Raw genomic sequence first — 21487 nt, 5'->3', positions numbered from 1 at the left:
AATCCCAATGATTTCAACTGCTAAAATTACATGCAGGCTTACCTTTGAGTAAACACATATAGAACTGATTTTTAATAGTGTGGTCACTCAGAAACTTTCTTTTTTAAGTCTTAAAACAGCAAACTGGAAAGAAGTGCTCTGGAAACACTGCATCCTCCCCTGGCAGCTGATAGTAGTTGTAGTTGATTAATGAGTTAATGTATGTGTAAACGTTTGCATGTGGTTTAGAAGCAGTCACTCTGGAGCAAAAGGTATTGCTTAATTTGGAAATGTTTCACACAAGCTGTAAGAGGCACCAGCCCTATCCTGGGAGATATTAATAATAATTAATTTTATTTGTTATCCGCTTCTCCCTCTGGATCGAGGCAGGGTACAACACAAATGCAAACACCATAAAATACATATAACTAATTAAAATATTTAAAACTAATAGATTATTAAAAGCAGCATATTATTAAGAAGGAATCTTCAACTGGGTAGGCCTGCCTGGAAGACTGTTAAGTTGACGAATCTCTCTGGGCAAGCCATTCCACGAACTGGGAGCGGCAGAAGAAAGGTCCTCTGGGTAATAATTGTCTGCCTTGTTTTTGTTGGCTGGAGTAAATTCTTCCCAGAGGACCCGAGTGTGCGGAGCAGATTGCACGGGAGAAGGCAATCCTGCAGGTAGCCTGGACCCAAACCATGTAGTGCTTTAAAGGTGATAACCAAAACTTTATACTTTCCCCGGAAACTAATTGGCAACCAGTGAAGAGATTTTAAAAACTGGTGTGATGTGGTCACCCCTAGGTGTACCGGTGACCAACCTGACGGCCATATTCTGAACTAATTGAAGTTTCCGGACTAGGCACAAAGGTAGCCCTATGTAGAGCGCATTGCAGAAGTCGAGCCTTGAACTTACCAGCGCGTGCACTACAGTCCTAAGGTCTATTGACTCTAGGAAGGGGATCAGGTGGCGTATCAGCCAAAGCTGATAGTAGGCACTCCTGGCCGTCACATCTATCTGAGCTGTCATTTGGAGCAACGGATCTAGAAGGACCCCAAAACTGTGAACACTGTCTTTCAGGGGAGTGTAACTCCATCCAGAACTGGTTTACACACCTCCAAACCCAGGTTATGGCCTGTGCCAGCAAGCACCTCTGCCTTGTCTGGATTCAGCTTCAGTTTGTTTTTCCTCATCCTGCCCATTACCGCTGCTAAGCATTCATTCAGAGTAGACACACTATTGTTAGCTGATGCTGTTGTTGAAGGCATAGAGAAACATATTTGGGTGTCATCAGTATACTGATAGCACCCTGCCCCATGCCTCCGGATGATCTCTCCCAGCAGTTTCATGTAAATATTAAATAGCATTGGGAGTAGGATAGCACCTTGTGGTACACCACACAGCAGCTCCTTCTTTGAGGAGCAGCTATCCCCAAGCATCACCATCTGAAACCATCCCGAGAGGTAGGACCGGAACCGCTGAAGCACAGTGCCCCCGATTCCCAGTCCCCTTAGGCAATCCAGAAGGATAGCATGGTCAATGGTATTGAAAGCCGCTGTGAGGTCTAAAAGTACCAGCAGGGACACACTCAACCTGTCAATACTCAGGCATAGATCATCTGCTTTGAAGCTGGTTTGAAATGGGTCTAAAAAATCTGCATCATCCAAGACTGCTTGAAGTTGGAAGGCAACTGCCCTCTTGATCACTGCCCAAAAATGGAAAATTTGATACTGGTCTGTAATTATTATGGTCCAGGGGGTCCAGAGAGGGCTTTTTAAAAAGTGGCCATACTACCACCACTTTTAAGCATGATGGAATACTCCCCTCTCTGAGACATGCATTAATAATATGCTGTAGTTGTTGTCTAACTGCATCTCCACCCTGGACAACCACCATGAAGGACAGGGATCGATAGGTCCAACTGGAACTGATCTAGTGTAATCCTACTTTTGGAGTTGCTGGACACTCCATTGTCAACTTCTGCTAAAATGATGGCATCAAAGCTGGCTCTTATCCGAGACATTTTATCTGTGAAATGATTGTTAAAGGCATCACAGCGAACTACCGAAGGCTCTAAAATTGGTTTCAGGAGGAAGGTGTCTAAGTTAGACCTCTCACCACCCTGAACATTTCTGCTGGTTGCGAATTCACAGATGCAATGCTTGCAGAGAGAAAAAAGCTTTCTTCACTGCACGTATTGCCACCCCATAGGAACGAAGATGTTGTGGGTGAGGGAGGACGCATGAAAGAAGACACAGACACCAGAGCATTGGGTATAACTAGGGCCTCTTTATTGAATAATTCTGTTAATCCAACCCTCCCCGGATCTGAGTGTGACAGTGCGGGAATCTCACATCTGCTCAGGCCTACTGCCTGCCAAAGGGCGAGCCACTCTCCAGGCAAGAAGCCGTTTCACCGGCTCCCTGCCTGTACGACACTCTGAGAGTGTGGAGAGACCATCCCACTGCACCCCCCGCCCACTGCCATAAGGGACAGTGGGTAGATGCAGTCAGTATGGTCTCCAACTGCACGCCATAGCCTGACTCGCAAGCCGCACAACCCCGAGGAGCAGGTCCTCTGGCTATGCAGCTCACCGCCCAGGGTGCCAGTGGGCTCACCGTCCCTGTCCTGGGTTTAGATTCCCGCACCTTCCTGCTCACAAATTAACCTACTTATAACCCAGATCGCCCTAACGCTCCTAGTATGAAGTAGGCGAAAACCACATTGTGGGAAAAATTCCTACTTAACCCTCCTTCCAAAAGGAGCAGCTGGCTAATCCCAAACTAGGAACGGGCGGGAGGGAGGGAGCCAAAAAACAGAAAGAGGCCGAGCCTCGGGCGGTGCGGCTTTTATAGCCGCGGCCCCGCCCCCAGCACACGAGGCTCGCACACTGAGCCATGTGAGCTCTTGCTCCTTTCCAGCCCCTCCCAACCCACAACCGTTGCTTTCCCGCCCAAACTTTCAGGTTGGGCGGGAAGCATATTTGTGGGTGAGGGAGGACGCATGAAAGAAGACACAGACACCAGAGCATTGGGTATAACTAGGGCCTCTTTATTGAATAATTCTGTTAATCCAACCCTCCCCGGATCTGAGTGTGACAGTGCGGGAATCTCACATCTGCTCAGGCCTACTGCCTGCCAAAGGGCGAGCCACTCTCCAGGCAAGAAGCCGTTTCACCGGCTCCCTGCCTGTACGACACTCTGAGAGTGTGGAGAGACCATCCCACTGCACCCCCCGCCCACTGCCATAAGGGACAGTGGGTAGATGCAGTCAGTATGGTCTCCAACTGCACGCCATAGCCTGACTCGCAAGCCGCACAACCCCGAGGAGCAGGTCCTCTGGCTATGCAGCTCACCGCCCAGGGTGCCAGTGGGCTCACCGTCCCTGTCCTGGGTTTAGATTCCCGCACCTTCCTGCCACAAAAGGGGACCAAGCCTCAGCTTAGGTCCTCTTTCCCCCACCGACCAGGGAAAAAATCCCGCAGTCCCACACTCAGATCCTGCAGGAAAATATCATTTCCTGCATCGGGAAGGTGGACCCCATCTGCCCTATAAAGCTCTGTTCTGTCCGGTGCAATATCGGGGTGCGGGATGTCTCATCCCCACTTTCCCCACAAAACATTCTAATTTCTCTGTTCACCTTGTGAACCGCCCTATTTAAACCTTTGGTATTATGTCCCTCACGCCAATGGCGCCGAGGCAACATGCAAGACCAGACGATCCACGACAGTGGCCATCGTCTCCAAGTCTATTTGAAATCCTCTTCAGCCTGTATAATCAGGGCCTTTCCTTTTAGAAGGCCTAAATCATTGCCTCCCAGGTGAATCACCAACACCTGTGGATGGCCAAACTTAACCTCAAACTGTGGTAGTATGAAATAGACCTCCCCATCTCAAACCTCGCCGTCCAACCCAGTGAACGGCGGCTGCCAGTCCAAGCCTCAGCAAAGAACCCATGCCTGTCTGAGACGCTCTGCGACTGGCCCAGAACACCATACTGTGTTCACATTAGAATCAGGGGAGGTTCCAATCTTGAGTGAATCGCCAACACCTGTGGAGGGCCAAACTTAAACTCAAACTGTGATAGAGTGTGAAATAGACCTCTCCATCTCAAACCTCGCCGTCCAACCCAGTGAACGGCGGCTGCCAGTCCAAGCCTCAGCAAAGAACCCATGTCTGTCTGAGACGCTCTGTGACTGGCCCAGAACACCACACTGTGTTCACATTAGAATCAGGGGAGGTTCCCATCTTGACTCAAAATCTGGTGGAAATGAAAAACTATTAATTCCACATCCAATTAGTAACGCACATAGGTCTTGAAGGCTCTAGAACGCCATCTACCTATGGCCCGAATCTTTGTTTCAGGCATCCCAGGCCACTACCGCTGTAGATGCCGCTCCAATTTGGGAGGAGTGTGTTCCAAATTGGCAATTATCTAGTCCCATAGCCAGTAACGCCTTCTTGGCTACAGACCAAAACTGGAACTTGGTCACTGGGGACTTGTCCACATGTCGGAATGGTAGCCCTGCCGAGTCTTCTAGTAAACAAGGCTCTCATTGCTGCTACTGGGCAAATTTCAGAACATCTAGCAGACGCTATTATACTAGTGCCTCTAGCTCTCTGATCTGACTTAGATTGCCTAAGGGCAATCCTAATCTTGTCCCCAAGAATTGAATGTCCTTAATTTGAAAGCTTTGTTAGACACGTCTTTCATAGAGAATGCCAGTACCTCGCTAACTCGGAACACACCAAAAAACATTATCAAGGCACTGGCATGAAATAAATCCTGCTCATAAGGTGATGAACATATTGCTATCTACTGTTGACGTAGTCCCAACCGTATATCCGGGGTAATTGGCTTGTGTTTGTCGGAAGGGGCTGGAGCAATTCTAGCCCCAGCCCTCCAGCATACGCTTGATTCTAATGTCCAAGGTGTGTGCCGTCGAACCCCATAGTCTTAGCCTCAAATGACAAACCTGCTAATTTCCCTTTCAAAGTCCTGATGGCTACGCCTCTACTGTGCGAAGCCACGCGGAACTGCATTATGTGGTCCATGGGAATAAGCCATTGAGCTGCTAAATCTGAGGAGATCAGAAATGCGTGGAATTCCCTACCTGCGCGCTCTTATAGCGCTCAGGTACCTGGGGCCCAGACCTATTCATGGCTTCAAACGCTTCGTCCCCCCAAGATCCCACAAGTGTTTGGGCATGGGATCTGGAAACTATCTATCTGCTGGGGCCAATTCCTGGAACCTGGAAATCTGGTTGCGCGACAAGGCGTCAGCGATTCCATTATCCAGCCCGGGAACATGCCTTGCATAAAATATGATATTAAACTGGAGGCAAAGGAGCATCAAGCTCTGACTAGTCTCATTACTCGCTTGTTTTGGAAGATAGAATTGACAACCTGCACTGTGGCTTGGTTATCACACAGAAAGTGTATGGATGAATTGGAAAGGAGGTCAGCCCACTGCCAGACTGCTATGACAATAGGAAAAAATTCCAGCAAGGTCAAGTCATGGCAGATGCCTTCCTCTCTCCAACCTATTAGCCATTGTTGAGCACACCAGCGTTCCTTAAGGATCACCCCAAAGCCATATGACCCCGACGCATCTGAGTGCACCTATAACTGAACTTCTAAAAGAAAGTTAGCACTCGAAAAGGAATGCCATTGAATTGGTTCAAAAAAGAAGCCTATACCTCCAGGTCAACTCTCATTTCGGCCAATACCCGTATGCGATGAAGGGGTCACTTGACCCCGTTCATCGCATCGTATAATCGCCTGGACGATGCCTTACAAGGTGCTATCACTCTGTAGGCAAAATTCATGTAGCCTACCAGCTCCTGAAGTTGCCTCATAGTGATCTTATGGGCCTTGGATATGGTTTCTAAGAGGTCTTTGAGAGATTTTAGCTTATCTCTGGGCAGACTGCAAGACTGCTTACTGAATTCCAGCAAATCAATCGATATTCTCTCGGGGATTTCTTGGCACAATGCCCAGGTGAGAAAGCCTCGAACGAGGCAGGGGAGGTTGCACAAACGGGTCTAAAACCCTACCTGCAATCACTTCCTTTAGAATTCCACCCCCCTGAACCAGATCTTCCATTGCATTAATGGAAGCCTGATTCTTGGAAAAAACTGGGATCGGAGGACCCTGAAAAGAAATTCTAAGGCCAAACCTAGACCTCTCGAAAAGAAATGACGCGACATCCTGATGTATATAATCGCGTAAAGCTAAGGATAATTCCTGGATCTTAATTGGGCTGGGGCCCTTTATAACAGGGCTGGATACATTGGGCTTGTTACCAGGGCAGAATTCTCTTCCACCCTTGGAGTCTTTGATCTTGGGACATCCAGAGTATGGGTGATACCCACCACAAATAGAGCATTCGTGCTTAAACTTGCACTGTGTCCGCGCACACGTGCCCTTGGAGCTAAACTCCCAGCACAATAATCGGGGTTGAACCGATTGCTCGTCATGCCCTTTATGCTGAAAGGCCCCATCCGGGCGTGATAGAATATGCCCGCTATCAGCTTTCGCCAGAGATTGGTTTAGCTGGGGTCATAAATTATAGCCATAAATCTGGCTCTTTCACATCCCATTTAACTTCTGGGTTAAACTGGGCCTTCAATCTGAAAAGCCTCATCATACCCAAGCCATGCTGGGCCTACATATTCAGTATAACATCTAAATTATATCTAAATATTTAATTAACACTGTTGCCTTTTCGGGGTGCTTCAATAAAGCCACTCTTATGAATATTATATATCCGGCCAACCAGTTGGCCCAGGTTCTCTCAACCTTTCTCTTCTTACTGCGCTCCTGATTTCTTTCATTGTTATTATCCTTGTCTTTCTGTTCTTCCTCTCTAAATAAGAGAGAGACAGATCAACAAACTCGCCTTTCTTAATCTTCCTTTGGTGGCATGTAATAAATGACATCCGATAGGCGTAGAAATTGCTCTATAAGGGGTATTACACCCTTTAACAGAGGAATGAGGATCACACTTTGGCTCCTCTTTATTGGTTTCCCATTCAGTTTGTATAGTTTGCGACGCTCTAATAGGCACAGGAGCAGTGCATTCAATAATAGGAGCTGCAGATGTCTGGGTCTCAGAAACTGCTTGCCTGGTAGAAGAGAGTCTGGGTTGCCAAACAGACATACATGCTTCTGGGGTTACCTGTAAAGGGGTTTCTATTTCCTGTGTATCTCCTAGCTCACTAGGACTAGAAAAGGCCAGAATGGGCTCATGGCCCACAGAGGCGTTCCCCCAAGTGCAACTGGTGAAGGTGTATGACCTGCTGTGGTGCACTGATACTCACTACGTGAGGAACTTGCAGATGATGCCAACGTGGACATAGCCACCGCTGCAGGTTCTGTAACTTGGGAAGCCTCAGAAGCTTGCACTGAAGTTGACTCGTCTTGTGTGACGTCTGCTGCTTGCACTACAGAAGATTGTTCTGAAAAAGTAACTACAGATAAATCACTAGCTCTTTACTCTTCTGCATATTAATCCCTGTATTTTGTATCCCTTGCTTTCAGTTGTTGTTTGAGGGCTGCATTGTCTCGCTCCAAAACAGCAATGCGTTGTAAAACCAAGGACCAAGAATGTAAGCCTATGCGGCAGGGTCTTGAAACCAACCGTTCTACTCTGTACAGCACCATGTACATTGATGGTGCTATATAAATAAATAAATAAATAAATAATAATAATAGAAGATTCTTCATCGTCAGATGAAGAGGAGAACCAAAAGCGAAACTAAACTTTTCAAAATTATCACTTAAACCAATGCTAGCTGGTGCCAACCTTAGCTTCAGCAAACTGGCTGGCTCAAAGGCTTTTGAGACCCAGCCCAATACTGCAGGGCAAACACAATTAAAATTAAAATTAAAAATAAAATTTATTAATTCAATTCAATTACAATTAAACTGGAATTTAAATCAATTAGCTAATAATAACCAGATTAGATTAATAAATAAAAATAAAATTGCCAACTGCAAGTAAGTAAATAAAATAAAATAAAATAGAATAGAATCAAGTAAAATTCACAATTCAGCTACACCTAAAATAATTCTGGGCAATAAAACTTGCAGTTTGGGAGAAACAAACCAAGAATTAGGCCAGAAAAATTGAAACTAAACAAAACGCTGAGGGAATCAACTAAAATACGATTGGGAACCAAAAGTGAAACTAAACTTTTCAAATTATCCCTTTAAACCAATGTTAGCCGGAGCCCACTTTAGCTTCAGCAAACTGGCTGGCACAAGGCTTTTGAGACCAAGCCCAATACTGCAGGCAAACACACTAAAGATCAATAATATGGGCCCTGAGGGCCACACACAAAGCAGAAGGGTAGAACAGGGACAATAGAATGAACGGGAATATGAAGAATAAACTATGAAGGTGAGGAGGGGGCTGGCTAAGAATGGGGCTGGAACTGGGAAGAGATGGGCTCTAGAAAAGGGGGTGATTTCCCCCCCCCCTAAGTATTCCCCACTGCAGGTATATTATAAAGGTCTGCCCACTCCCAAAGTGACCGGGGCCAGGCAAAAGCCTACCCGAAGGCAGCCCCCCCAACAACCCCCAGGCTCTTTCAAGCGTCCACCCTATTCCCTCCAAACCAGCTGAAATAGAAGAAAGAGGCCGACGACGACGCTCGCCGAGGCTGCCACGTAGCTGCCGAATCTGCTGCCGATTCTTGCTGCTGCTGCTGCAGAGACTGGTCTCTTTGTCCGTGCTGACAGCCAAAAAACAGAAAGAGGCCGAGCCTCGGGCGGTGCGGCTTTTATAGCCGCGGCCCCGCCCCCAGCACACGAGGCTCGCACACTGAGCCATGTGAGCTCTTGCTCCTTTCCAGCCCCTCCCAACCCACAACCGTTGCTTTCCCGCCCAAACTTTCAGGTTGGGCGGGAAGCATATTTCTCTATGTCGTGTCTTGTTGGATATGAGTCGCGTTTTCCTCCTTCGGTGCTCTAGTCATTGTCCTTCCTGCTTCAGCTCCCTAAGATCTTCTCTATTCCTAGGTGCCTGGTTAGAAGTGGGTCAGAAGGATGGTTGGGAGTGATCATGTCGATAGCTCTAGTTAGGTCTTTATTCTATCTATTGACCAGGGCTTCAACAGGATCGTCGATGATAGCAGCCATAGAAACCTCTAAGGCAGCGGTTCTCAACCTGTGGGTCGGGACCCCTTTGGGGGTTGAATGACCCTTTCACAGGGGTCGCCTAAGACCATCGGAAAACACATATTTCCGAAGGTCTTAGGAAACTGTATTGACTGAACTATGTCAAGTATCATCTTTTGTATTATTAAAGCTATTGTTATGTATTATTTTCATTAGCAAACCATCCCTTGACAATGGATCGTGTAGAGAAGAACGAAAATAATTTTATGGTTGGGGGTCACCACAACATGAGGAACTGTATTAAAGGGTCGCGGCATTAGGAAGGTTGAGAACCACTGCTCTAAGGCTATCTGGAATCCAAGAGGATCCATCAGACTTCAAGGGTGGACCATCTTAACAGGTCCGCCAACCCTGCAGGGGTGGATAGTAGCTGTTTTACTAACTAACCCTAACTGGAAAATGATCTGTCCATGACAACACAGAGGTATTAATCACCTCTGCCCACACATCCACCTGTTCAGAGCTGAAAACAGCATAGATGCTTTGACCTGGGAATGTGTGGGTCCAGAAACACCACTGCTGGAGATTTCAGAAAGAGTTTTATTAAAAGATATGTTTGCAATGTGCCTAAACTTCCAGGTGAAAATGGTTAGCCAAGCCTTGCAACTATACATTGCCAGTACTTAGGGGAGAAAGAGTTCTTTTCCAAAATTGTTCAGTCACAAGAGAAGCTACTTCCAATGAAAAAGCAGTGCAAGACCCAACTGACATTTAGGAGGAATGGAGGAGCAGTTGTCCAACTTCCACCTTCCATCAAACAATAAACTGTAAGGGGGAGGTACATAGGAGATCAATGGGCAGAGGTGATGGCGAAAACAACAAGGTTAGAGTAAACCTCAGTGGGATAACAGTGACGCACAGCCCCCGGTACAGGAAAGATGGAAAGATGCTTGGAACATACAACCGCACAGGTTTAAGTCCGCAAGCTTTCATACCCTATGGAAATGCGGGTGGATAATTCCAGGGTAAGCCAGGGCAAATGTGCAGGTGTGATGGAGCTTTGAGCCAGACGATTGGTCCATCTAACCCAGTATTGTCAACATGGCCTGGCAGCGATGGCTTCAAGCATGAGTTGTTCCTGCCATACCTGGAGATGAACTCAAGTCCTTCTGCATTCAAAGTCTGTGCTCTACCTGCTTCTGGGTTCCTGGTCAACAGCTGCTTGGAAACTGTATGAACAGAGTGCTGGACTAGTTGGACCCTTGCTCTCATCCAGCATAGCTCCTCTTATGTTCTTAACTGGGGTCTGTTTATATAAACTTAAGAAGCAGTCTTCTGAGTCAAGCCATGAACCCTCATCATGTTCTCAGATTAAAAATAATAATGAAGGAACAAACCCATCTGACCCAGCCAAACAGAACCGGTAAAGGCTATTTGCAGCATGGAAAAGATCATGTTGTACCTCCCTGCCACATAGCCGTTAAAGATGATGCAACTATCCAAAAGAAAAAAGGAAAAGGAAAAAAAGAAGTGGCAACCCTAATTCAGCACTACCAACAGGGCTGCATCCATAGGGATTGAAACTCAGGGCTTGTCTTGATGAAGGTTTTGCCCTGGGGTGCATTTGGAGTGGCGGCAGGTCATCTACATGATGCAGCTGCCATTGAGAAGCCATCCTGAGGCAAAGTCCTGTAGCTCTGCTTGTTTTAATAAAGTCAGTCACTTACCCAAACTTTTTCCTATCAGCAAGGCTCAGATGCACATTTGCCATCCATCACCTCACTTTGGAGCTGCTTTGGAGGTGTGTCTGAGCAGATGGCAAATCCTGATTGGTTGCCATCTGCCCAGACAGGGGGAGGGTATTCCTCTTCACTTGTGAACCCCTGCACTCCTGCTCCTTCATGTGTGGATGATATAAAGGAGTGCAAATGCAGAGGGTCGGGGGCGGGGTCGCAGCACTGATGTGCCATCATCAAGACGAGGCCTCAGACAATTAAGAACAGAGCACTCAAAGCCTTCTGCCTGGATGGAAGGGCTTAATACTACCCACTTAGCAGCCGGGACCCGCGCACAGGGCACAGAGCTCCTCAGGAGCTCTGCACCCATCGGGGGTGGGGGGGAGGGGGAAAATTAAGTTTACATTTTAAAAAAAACTACCTTTCTATGCATGAGCATTCAGGCGCTCTTCCTCTTTAAGAAAAAGTTTAAAAAATGGTGAGCGCAATGTCCTGTTGCTCTGAGGTCGTTACAGATGGGAAGAGTTTTCCCATCTGTAACAGTTGTTTCAGTGAATGTATGTACTTTTTATTTTGCAGTGAACTGATTTAAAAGAAAGAGATGGGGGGATGAGAGATACACCCCACACGTAAAAAAAAGGAAAAAATGGAACCCAAGTTGTGCAGGATCCTTTTTCTTCATAAAACTGAGCATGTTAACAGATGTTATTTTTAAATGCCAACATGGCACTAAGAACCTGCAGGACTGGCCTCACGATAAGCTTATAAGCTAATTGACAGTATGAACTCTGGCAAGAGGGGAAGATCTCACATAAACTAACTCCAAGTGAACACTCTGTTGCAGTAGGTCTTGGTTAAAGTGCTTGGCTAATCATTCCGACATAAGGCTGGGCCAATAGGAACTTTTCCAAAGCCAAGCCTGTAATGTCAGGGCTATAAGGATGCTTACCAGGAACAGCTTTGGGGAAATGCAACATCAGCCTACCCTTTGGAATAGCTGATGCGTGATTCCTTCATAAGGAAGGGAGGCTGGATTCAGGCTCCACAGGCCTTTGGAACTTCAACAGTCTTGAGCTAGTGGAGGTCCCTGCATCTCTCTCCACGTCAGTGACCGTGAAGGTCTGGATCCTCCTTGTGCTGGCGGGGATGGCCTTCGCCTTGGCATCTGCTCATAAGTAACTGACATTTGGATCCCTCCTGTCTGTGGTGGGAGAATTAGGGAAAGCCCAAGACTGGCCGAGGAGCAACTGGCCTTAGGACCAACAAGGGGAGGAACCCAAGAGGCAACACACACCTGAAGCTACCTTATACCAAGACAGATGGTCGGTCTCTCCAGCCCAGTTTCATCACCATGAACTGGCAGTGGCCTCTCCAGGGTCAAAGGGTCACAAGTCAAGTCTTTACCTTTGACTTGAGCTTTTGAGCTGGAGATGGCAGAGACTGAACTGGGTCCATCTGCATGAAAAGCACAAGGTCCACCACTGAGATCTGGTGCCAGTGCTGGCAAAAAGAAGAAATGCTGACAGACCAGAGGTTTCTGTGAACAGTCTTCCAAATGCCAAAGAAGCAAGCCACATTTTCCCCTTGTTTCTTACATTTTCAAATGTAGCCAAAAACCTGCTTGCCTCTTTGGCATGCAAGGAGGGAACGCTGGAAACCTGAAAGAAAAACCCAGTTGGATTGAATATAGAATTCCATGGAATAGCTATTATGGATTGCTTTGCTTTCCATCTTATATTTGTTTCAGATCAGTTTGGGGGCCATTTAGGAGCCAAAGTTCAGTCCCACATTCCCCAAATGGAGCTCTCCAGATATGTCACCCATGCTTGCTGGAGATGATTTAAGTTGTAGGCCAACACATCTAGAGGGCACTGAGTTGTGGAAGGCTGTTCAAGGCCAATATGTTCTCCTGGAGTACATGGGGTAACAGCACTTTGAATAGTCCACTTCACTCTAAGAAACGGTTTTATGGAGTTTCCCTTCCATTCATTGGAAGTGTCTGTTTCCTTTGTTCCATTCATTTGAATGGAATATCGATAAGAAAATGCACCCGGAGAAGCCCTGGGGAAGGGATCTCATGGTTCCCCACCCCAGATACAAACCGGGGTGGGAGGAGTTCATTTGCCTAAGACAGCAAAATAGTTTGATCCACCATAGCCACAAGTGCTGATATTTCTCCCATTTTGCTTTCTAGAACCACGTGCATATGGGGGTGGTGAGTACCTTGACTATTTCTCAGCAGAGTTCCCACCATCATTTCCCTGGGTGGGAGGGATGCTGGGGATGCTGGGAAGTGGGACTTCAGGGAAAATGTAATATACAGTCCATTTGTCCCACCCAGTAGCCCCATTTTTGCTTGGACAGTCCCATTCTCTCACATTCCATTCACTGCCACCGGTATTTTATGGCTGTGGGGCACTGCAGGGCAGGAGCTACACTACTGCTTTATAAGGGTTTATAACAGTTTTGAGAACTGTTCTGGCCCAGGGCACACGCCATATACTGTTTTCAAACTGGTTTCAAAGTTTTATACCCTGCTTGGTATAGATCTGGCTTTGGTTCTGGCCCCAGCACTCTTGAGTCTGAAAAGAAAACCTTAATTGTTGGAAGACCTGGAAACAACCATTGAGGTTTTCCTTTCATGAACCACTGGGCCAGGTACACAAGGGGAGGGCAGAGACCAGCAGCAAGGCTTCCAGACCCTCTTTTCACCCTCCTTGTGCAGGGCCAGCACCAACATTCTGTGACCTTGTGCGGCTGCCAAGGGCCCAGCACCTGACAGGGCCCACTGCTCATGTCTGCCCCACCCACCAATAAAATATCCTTCCTGCCAAGCATTCTGGCCAGGGCAAGGCATGTGAGTCTAATCACAATGCCTTCCACCTAGCATCTTTCTGGGGCATAGTGGTAAAATAAAAGGGTGGGTAGAATGAACCATCGGACACTAACTGGAGCACCACCTCCCCTCTCCAGAGAAGCCCACCAAGGCCCACTGAAAGAGGAGGGGGCAAACCAGAGGGCACTTTGCCCGTGGCCAGCAGACGCATTCCCGCCACCTCTTCACACCTTCATTGAGTGCCTGAGGGGGTTCCATTAGGGAGGAACAGTGGATTGCAGGCAGGGATGCTGCTGTGAGAGGAGCATGATGGGGGAAATTTAGCCGAGAAACAATAAAGGGCACACCGTTGTCTATTCACTTCCATGGAAGAAGGAGAAAGGGCTGCAATGCAGATCAACCCCTGGAAGGAGACTCTCTGGCCATAGCTACATGGGGGGAAATCCTGGGGTGATCCCTGGGATCGTCCCTGTGTGTTCACATGATGCACTGGGGATCCCAGGATCAGGGAGGGATGATCCCTCCCTTGCCCTGAGATCTCGCTCTACCCTATGAGACTAATGTTTCCACCATCCCGGGCTGAGCCCGAGACTGCAGAATGTGTGGCTGATTCACTGTTGCATTTATTGGATTGGGACTGAAGTAGAGGGGCACTAATTTTACTGTACTTATTGTCTTTAAATATAGTTAAATATCCCACAGTTACCTTGCTATTCTAGTTCTACAATTCCTTTTCTCCTGTCTTTCCTTCACCCGCTCTTATTTTACAGGCTGAATCCTATGCACATTTACCTCAATTGATCTCAGTGGGGCTTACTTCTGAGTAGACATACTTTGGATTGTGCTGCAGCTCTGTTTTTAAGGTGACACGAGATACACACATACCATGTTTACCAAAAGAACGGCTTGAAAAAAGGGGGTTGGACACCCTAAAATAAGCAAGGGCAGATAGGAATTGTTTTAGCAAGCATTCTGGAAAAAGGTGCTGCTGAACCCGCCTTAGCCAGGAAGTCCTGGGGGGCATTGCAGTTTTCTCTCTCTCTCCCCCCACCCTTTCTTTTCTTTCTCAATCTTGCTGGAGTCCAGACTTGGGTGGGCAGTGGGGCAGCGATGAGGAGAGAACACACACAGACATACACCTTCTCTCTCTCTCTCTCCCAAACATCACAGTACCAGCATGGCTGATGAGGAGAGGAGGGCAGCAGCTCTGAAGGGGGGAGGACCCCAGTCTGCAGCTCTGGAACAATCCTACTCCTTTTATAACGGCAGAAATAGCCCCGTTCCTCACCCAGTGAGCTAGCCTGCTGTGGTGCTCTGCCGCCCGCCCTCCTCCACGTGCTCCTTCCTTACCCAAGCATGGCTGTTGCTCCCACCTTGTTCAGCAACTGTCCCAAGAGGTCAGGCAGAGCAGCCAGGAGCAGGGAGCGGCTGCATGAGTGAGCGACAGAGCGAGCGAGCGAGCGAGTGGGGGGCGCCAGCAGCTGCACCAGTGAAAAAAAACTTCCGGAGGAGGAGCAGGATGGGGAGAGCAGCTGAATTTGCAGCTCTTTCCTGCTTGGTTCCAGCGCCCCAACTGCCTCTTCACCCTACGTAGCAGCACTGTTGGCCTAGCACTAGAACCAGCCCTGTCAGTACCCCATTTTTGCTTAGACTGTCCTGTTCTCTAACATTCCATTCGCTGCCACCATTTTTTTTATGGCTGCCTGTTTGGGAAAATAAAACGATGGCTAGAATAAGCCATCTGACACTGACCGGAGCAAACCCTCCCCTGCCAGGGAAGCCCACCAAGGCCCACTGAAAGAGGAGGGGGCAAACCAGAGGGCACTTTGCCAGTGGCCAGCAGAAGCTTTCCAGCCACCTCTTCACACCTTCATTGAGTACATGAGGGGGTTCCATTAGAGAGGGGACAATGGATTGGAGGCCGTGATGCTTCTGTGAAAGGAGCATGATGGGAGAATTTTAGCTGAGAAACAATAAAGGGTACATCATTGTCTATTCACTTCCATGGAAGAAGGAGAGAGGGCTGCAATCCAGATCAACCCCTGGAAGGAGAAACAGAGTTCTCCACTCCCACATACAGGAGTGCCCACCTCTGACGTTTCTCTTATCCTCTCTCTAGGACAATGTCAAGATCTTACGCATGACCTTTCCTCACGTAAGCATATTGGGCTATGGAGTTCTGTTCACTAGTACAATGTTAATCTGGCCTAGGAGGGGGGCGGAGAGAGCCCACACACACACACACACACACACCATTTATGTATGTATTATTTATGTATTACATTTTTATACTGCCCAATAGCCTAAGCTCTCTGGGCAGTTCACAAAACAAAATGTAAAACCATAAACTACAATAACAATAGGAAAACATAAAATAAAAACCTTTCATTTAAAGCAAAATTAAACCAGAGTAAAAACCAGCAGCACTAAAAGCAGACTAGAACCCCAGTGGGAATGATCATTCAGAAAACACAAAGTAGATGAAAGATCCCTTTTATGGTGGCCCCCATGAGAGCCATGGAGGAGGAGAAGCAGAGGATCGGGTATCTGTGACATTTAGGGCTGGTTTCCATAAACTGTCTTCCTCCACAGGAATACTTTCAGAATGATTCCAGCTTGATATCCCCTGCTTGTTTGTTAGCTCTGACGTGCAAACCAGTGAGCAGAAAAGGCATGCGGCAAACACTAGAGAAAGCAGGGGAATCCCCAGAACGTTATCCATCTTGTCAGGGGACAATTCCTCCCAATGTGCCTCATTCGTGTAATTTTCTCTCCATATCTGCAAAGGGATTGCACTTAAATGCTGCTTTTTCCTTCCTTAATGGATTTTCTTTCACTGGGGACAGGGCCAGCATGGAGTGTGAAGATAATCTGATAGTGTGTTTGTGCTGGGATATGATCTGTGTCTGGGGTGGTATTTAAAATCCATCCTTGGGCAGGGGGTGGTTTGTAAATAATCCTGCTTTTCAGTGCAATCCCATTGACAAATGTTAACTTGGCATCTGGACACCATGACATGCAGTCCCTAGAATTCTCCCATCGTAGGAGCTCTTTTTCGTCTTTGTATGTTTTAATGTAAACAGTATATCACCTTTGTGCTGAAGGGGATGTCAAATCAATGGGACACAAATTCATATGTGATGGGAATGTAGGAAGGTCAGGAAGTTTTCGGACAAGGTTTTTCAAGGGATAAGAAACATTACTGAACAAGAGGTTTGTAGAACACCAGTGCTAGCTTTACTGCATATGTATGTTAAAGAAAATAGAGTGTTAAGAGAAAACACATTAATTCAGTTTATGTTGAAAGCCATAAGACAATTAATAGCCAGCAATTGGAAGACAGGTGGGATGCTGACAGGATCACTGCGGGAAAAGAAAATCTGGGACAGAGCAAGGAACGAAAAGTTGACACAGCAGTTAAGAACACAAAGAGGGATAAAGAAAGAGATACTTTCAGGATGGAGTGGCAAAAATATATAGATTACATGAAAAAGGAATGGTAGAAGTCTATAGAAATGTAAGAAGGAAAACTCCGTGATCGACCGAGTGTGCGGAGGGAATGGGGAGGGATATAGAATAAAAAAATTAAAAAAAAAGATAAAAGACAGGAAAGAAATGCCTGACAGCTATCATGTCTCCCCGCAATGTCTCTTCTCCAGGCTAGACTTTCCCACTTCTTTCAGGACACAGCTAGACCTAAGGTTTATCCTGGGATCATCCAGGGTTCGCCCCTGCCTGAGCACTGGATCCCCTGTGTGGCACCTAGATGAACAGGTTTGATCCCTGGATGATCCAGGGATAAACCTTAGGTCTAGCTATGGCCTCAGTCTCTCCTCACAGGGCTTTGTTTCTAGAGCCCTGATCATCCTCATTGCCCTCCTCTGAACCCCGTCCGGCTTGACTGCATCCTTCTTGAAGTGTGGTGACCAGAACTGGATGCAGTCCTAAGCAGTGCCGAATAGAGGGGAACCAGCATCTCGCATGATTTGAAATCTATACTTCTATTAATAAAGTATAAAGTTCGTCATGCTGTGGCCAAACACATTCTACCCATGCCTAGTCAGCAGTCCATCTTCCAAGTAGTGTAGTCTACGGTCCCAGAATCCATATCCCTTATGTTGGCATCACCTTTGTAGCCATTTGTTCACCCAGAGTATTTTTCTTTTCCTTTCTAACCCTCTTCCAAGAACTGGGAGGATGGATGAGAAAACTATATGGGCCCCAAAGTTCTTGAGTTTCCTTCCCTTTTGGGCTATTACACTGTGCTCTGTGAGGGGCTGCCTTCAAAAAGTGTTCAGAAAATTCAGCTAGTAAAGAATGCATCTCATGGACTATTGAGCAGGACCAATTATGGGAACACTTGGCAGGACATGAGACAGGGCCTTCTTGGTGGCTGCTCCAAGGGCTTTTCTACATGAGGCATTCATCGTGCGCTCGTAATTCCCTACTGACAGCTGTTCACAAATTTTTAGATGATGATGTAACTGTCCAGTTTCACTTCCATGTCTAAACAGCCCTCTCAATTAGTTTTTAGAGAACAAGGGGAAAGCGGCATTTCACTGTGACAGGGAAAGAACACTTGATTTCCTCTTGTGCATTTATTGGATGGCTTTAATCATTTTCATGAGAACACTGTTACTTTATGTGCAATTTTTTATTTGCTACCTTGAGCACTATCTTTAGTGAAAAAGCAGGATCTAAAATAAATAGATAAATAAATAAATGCATATCTAAGTTTCTTTTTAGACATCAGGCTAGCTTCTTTTGCTGGTGGCCTAGGGTTTTTAAATGCAGGGGGAATCATGGATCCTGTGTCCCAGAAAGAAACTCCTGTCCTGCATCAGCCATGGATGAGTCTAACACATCTTTCTCTCCAATTCCAGATATGCAACAATATCCTCACAACCTCCACTCACCTAAGACTTGGGAGTCCAGAATACCTTACCCAGCCTGATATGCTTGTTCCCTGTGCAGGAAATTTGGAAATAAAGTAGAGTGACAAAAAACAATAAAGTAGAGATTAGCAACATCAAAAAATGTGTGAGGCAATGCTTGATTTTACTCTTCCACCTCTTGTCCTTCATATATCGCACCAAAAGTGTGACTGTGTCTCCATATGGGAACTCTTCAGAAAACAAGACCAGGGTCAGGAACGGTGATGCTATTCTGTCTTCTGGAATGATCAGCCCCAATGCCCCAGGGGTGGATGCTTCATGGCCTCCCTCATCCCCAATACCAGCAGCCTCTCTCTCTCTCTCCAACTGGGGCACCAGGCATTCACCAAATTTCACTACTTGGTTACAGAGAGTGCTGTGCAACATTAGTCTAATGTAAGGCCCATTCATTTCAAGGACTACGTAGGATTAACCCAAACCTCTCAAAAGTGTCCTGCGAATGCTAGCGCTGAGCACAAAATGGGGAGTTTATTTCAGTCATATTTCTGACCCTCCCTAAAAAAATGTTACTCATTTCACCGTGTGTGTGTGTGTGTTCTTGAGTGTGTGCAGAAAGCAGTACTTGCTTCTGATTTTTCAAGTAGCATGAGCAAGACACCTCCACTTGCCCCTCCCTCAGTGATCACCTTCTCAACTCCATGGTCTCCAGGTCCTCTTGCTCCTCTTCTTCTTTCTCATCATTGCTTCCATTTCATTGGTTGATGGACAGAGAGCCAGAGAGGTACGGGCATCTGCTGCTCCTCCGTCCCACCACCATAGTTGTCTGAGACAGAATCACACTAAAGCTGTAGATATCAGTTGCTTGGAAACATGGGTGGGAGAGTGCTGCTGCACTGTGTCTGTGGTATCCCTCAGGCATAGGGACCAAAGGGGTGAGCTTACCTGCTCCGCCTGCCACTTGCCCCAGACCTTGACCACCAAGCAATAACTCCCAAGCCTGTTTCTTGATGGTGTCCTTTATTGTTAAACCATCTAGGAGCAGCCACATCAAACTGCTTGCTTCAAAGCTCACACCTAGAAGAGCATAGAGCAGAAGCCCCACCCAGGCCTTCGAGGAGGACCTGGAAACTAACAGCTGCAGACCTCTTAAAGATACATTCACATATCACATCCCCCCTTCTCCATGAAAACAATATCTTTTGTTCAATTAAATCTTAACATGTCAATCTTATCTCTTTATCACTACCCCATAACATAGTCCTTAAACTTTGGTGGTAATCTCACTTCTTGCCCACTCCGTGTCCGTTCAGTCCTATCTGCCATTACATGCTCTGGCTCTGCGACCACATTCCACCCTCTGCTGTTAGAATCTCCCCTTTGTTGGTAGAACCAGACTCACTCATTCAGAGCTCAAATTTTATTTGCACCAAGACATTGGCCATTGCAATTTAGAACAATTAACTGACCATAAAGCATAAAACAGACAATAAATGTCCTGAGTTCAAGAAAAACAAAGACCTTAACAGGTGAACAAACAGGATGCAATGGTGAAGAGGAGGGCAGAGTCAGTCAGGAGGTCTCTTTTCAGTGCCCCCCTCCTGGCATATCCACAGATGCCTGACCATATCGACACCTGATGCTGCTCCTGGCAGAAAGTTGTTTGAAAACATGCTCAGGCTCTGCGACCACATTCCACCCTCTGCTGTTAGAATCTCCCTTCTGACAGTAGAACCAGACTCACTTCTTCCGAGGTACTCCTGGGATGCTCCACCACCACTTGAATTGTTCTTTCATGGGGGTGTAGGGATAGTGGGGAGAGATGGTAACTTGTCAGAATGGAAAAGCTGTCCAGAAAAGCAAACCATTTCAGCATGTCTCTGAAGTCTCTTCCAAACACTGGGGGATTATTATTTCTGCCCTTGCCCACTGAAATCGCCTTGGCTGAGCCTTAGTTCTGAAGCTAGTCTACACAACATCATCCTCTCTGGATTTGAAAGAGTGCATTTCACTCGTGAACAGCAAGAGATTGTTCGATTTACTCATGTGCTGTGCAATTGGCGAGATAATAGATTGTGCTATTGATCAATTTGAAATTGACTAGGTAATTATGAAAAGAAGCCTGCCATAAGGCTCTCTATTTCACACACCAAGTATTAATATTTGAACTGGTTATGATTTTATTTTCATTTCATTTTTTGAAGAAGAAGAAGAAGAAGAAGAAGAAGAAGAAGAAGAAGAAGAAGAAGAAGAAGAAGAAGAAGAAGAGATTTCCCATCTGTAACAGTTGTTTCAGTTCATTTGTGTATCTTTTTTTTGCAATAAAGTGATTTAAATAGAAAAGAAAGAAAGAAAGAAAGAAAGAAATTGAGAGAGAGAGAGAGAGAGAGAGAGAGAGAGAGAGAGAGAGAGAGAGAGTGCGCCATCACACCAGCGTTATAGTCTGCTGTCACAGTGCATTGTACACAAAGGACTCAGATGACGTTGACCATGTCCTGCTGTGATTGTGGTTCTTTCCCCCCGTTAGCGATTTTTTTTTTTTTTTTTGGCTCACAGAAAGTCCGGTTCTTCCAGTAATGTGAAAGCACACCACTCAAACTTCAATGTATATTTTCATCCATCTTTTTGTGGGCATGTTTTCAAGGGGCAGTATTCCTGATGAAAGTGTGTTTGAGGGGTGGTATTGATGACAAAAGAGGGCTGTGTGTCTTTTCCAGCGGGTGCTTTTAAATTCCAATTCAGATCCTTTCCTCCTCCTCCTTCCTGGCTGCTGGGTTGAATAAAAGAATGGTCCTCCACCTTTGCTTCATGACTTGCTTTGGGTTGGGGTCATAAGAAGAGGATTTTTTGATAGCTCTGCTCTTTGGGCAGTACACAAAAATATCCCAAAGACATTCTTCAGAAGTGCCATTCCAAGAA

This window comes from Elgaria multicarinata, chromosome 3, assembly GCF_023053635.1.
Source record: "Elgaria multicarinata webbii isolate HBS135686 ecotype San Diego chromosome 3, rElgMul1.1.pri, whole genome shotgun sequence".
Classification (NCBI taxonomy): domain Eukaryota; kingdom Metazoa; phylum Chordata; class Lepidosauria; order Squamata; family Anguidae; genus Elgaria; species Elgaria multicarinata.
Note: the sequence above shows the minus strand (reverse complement) of the source record.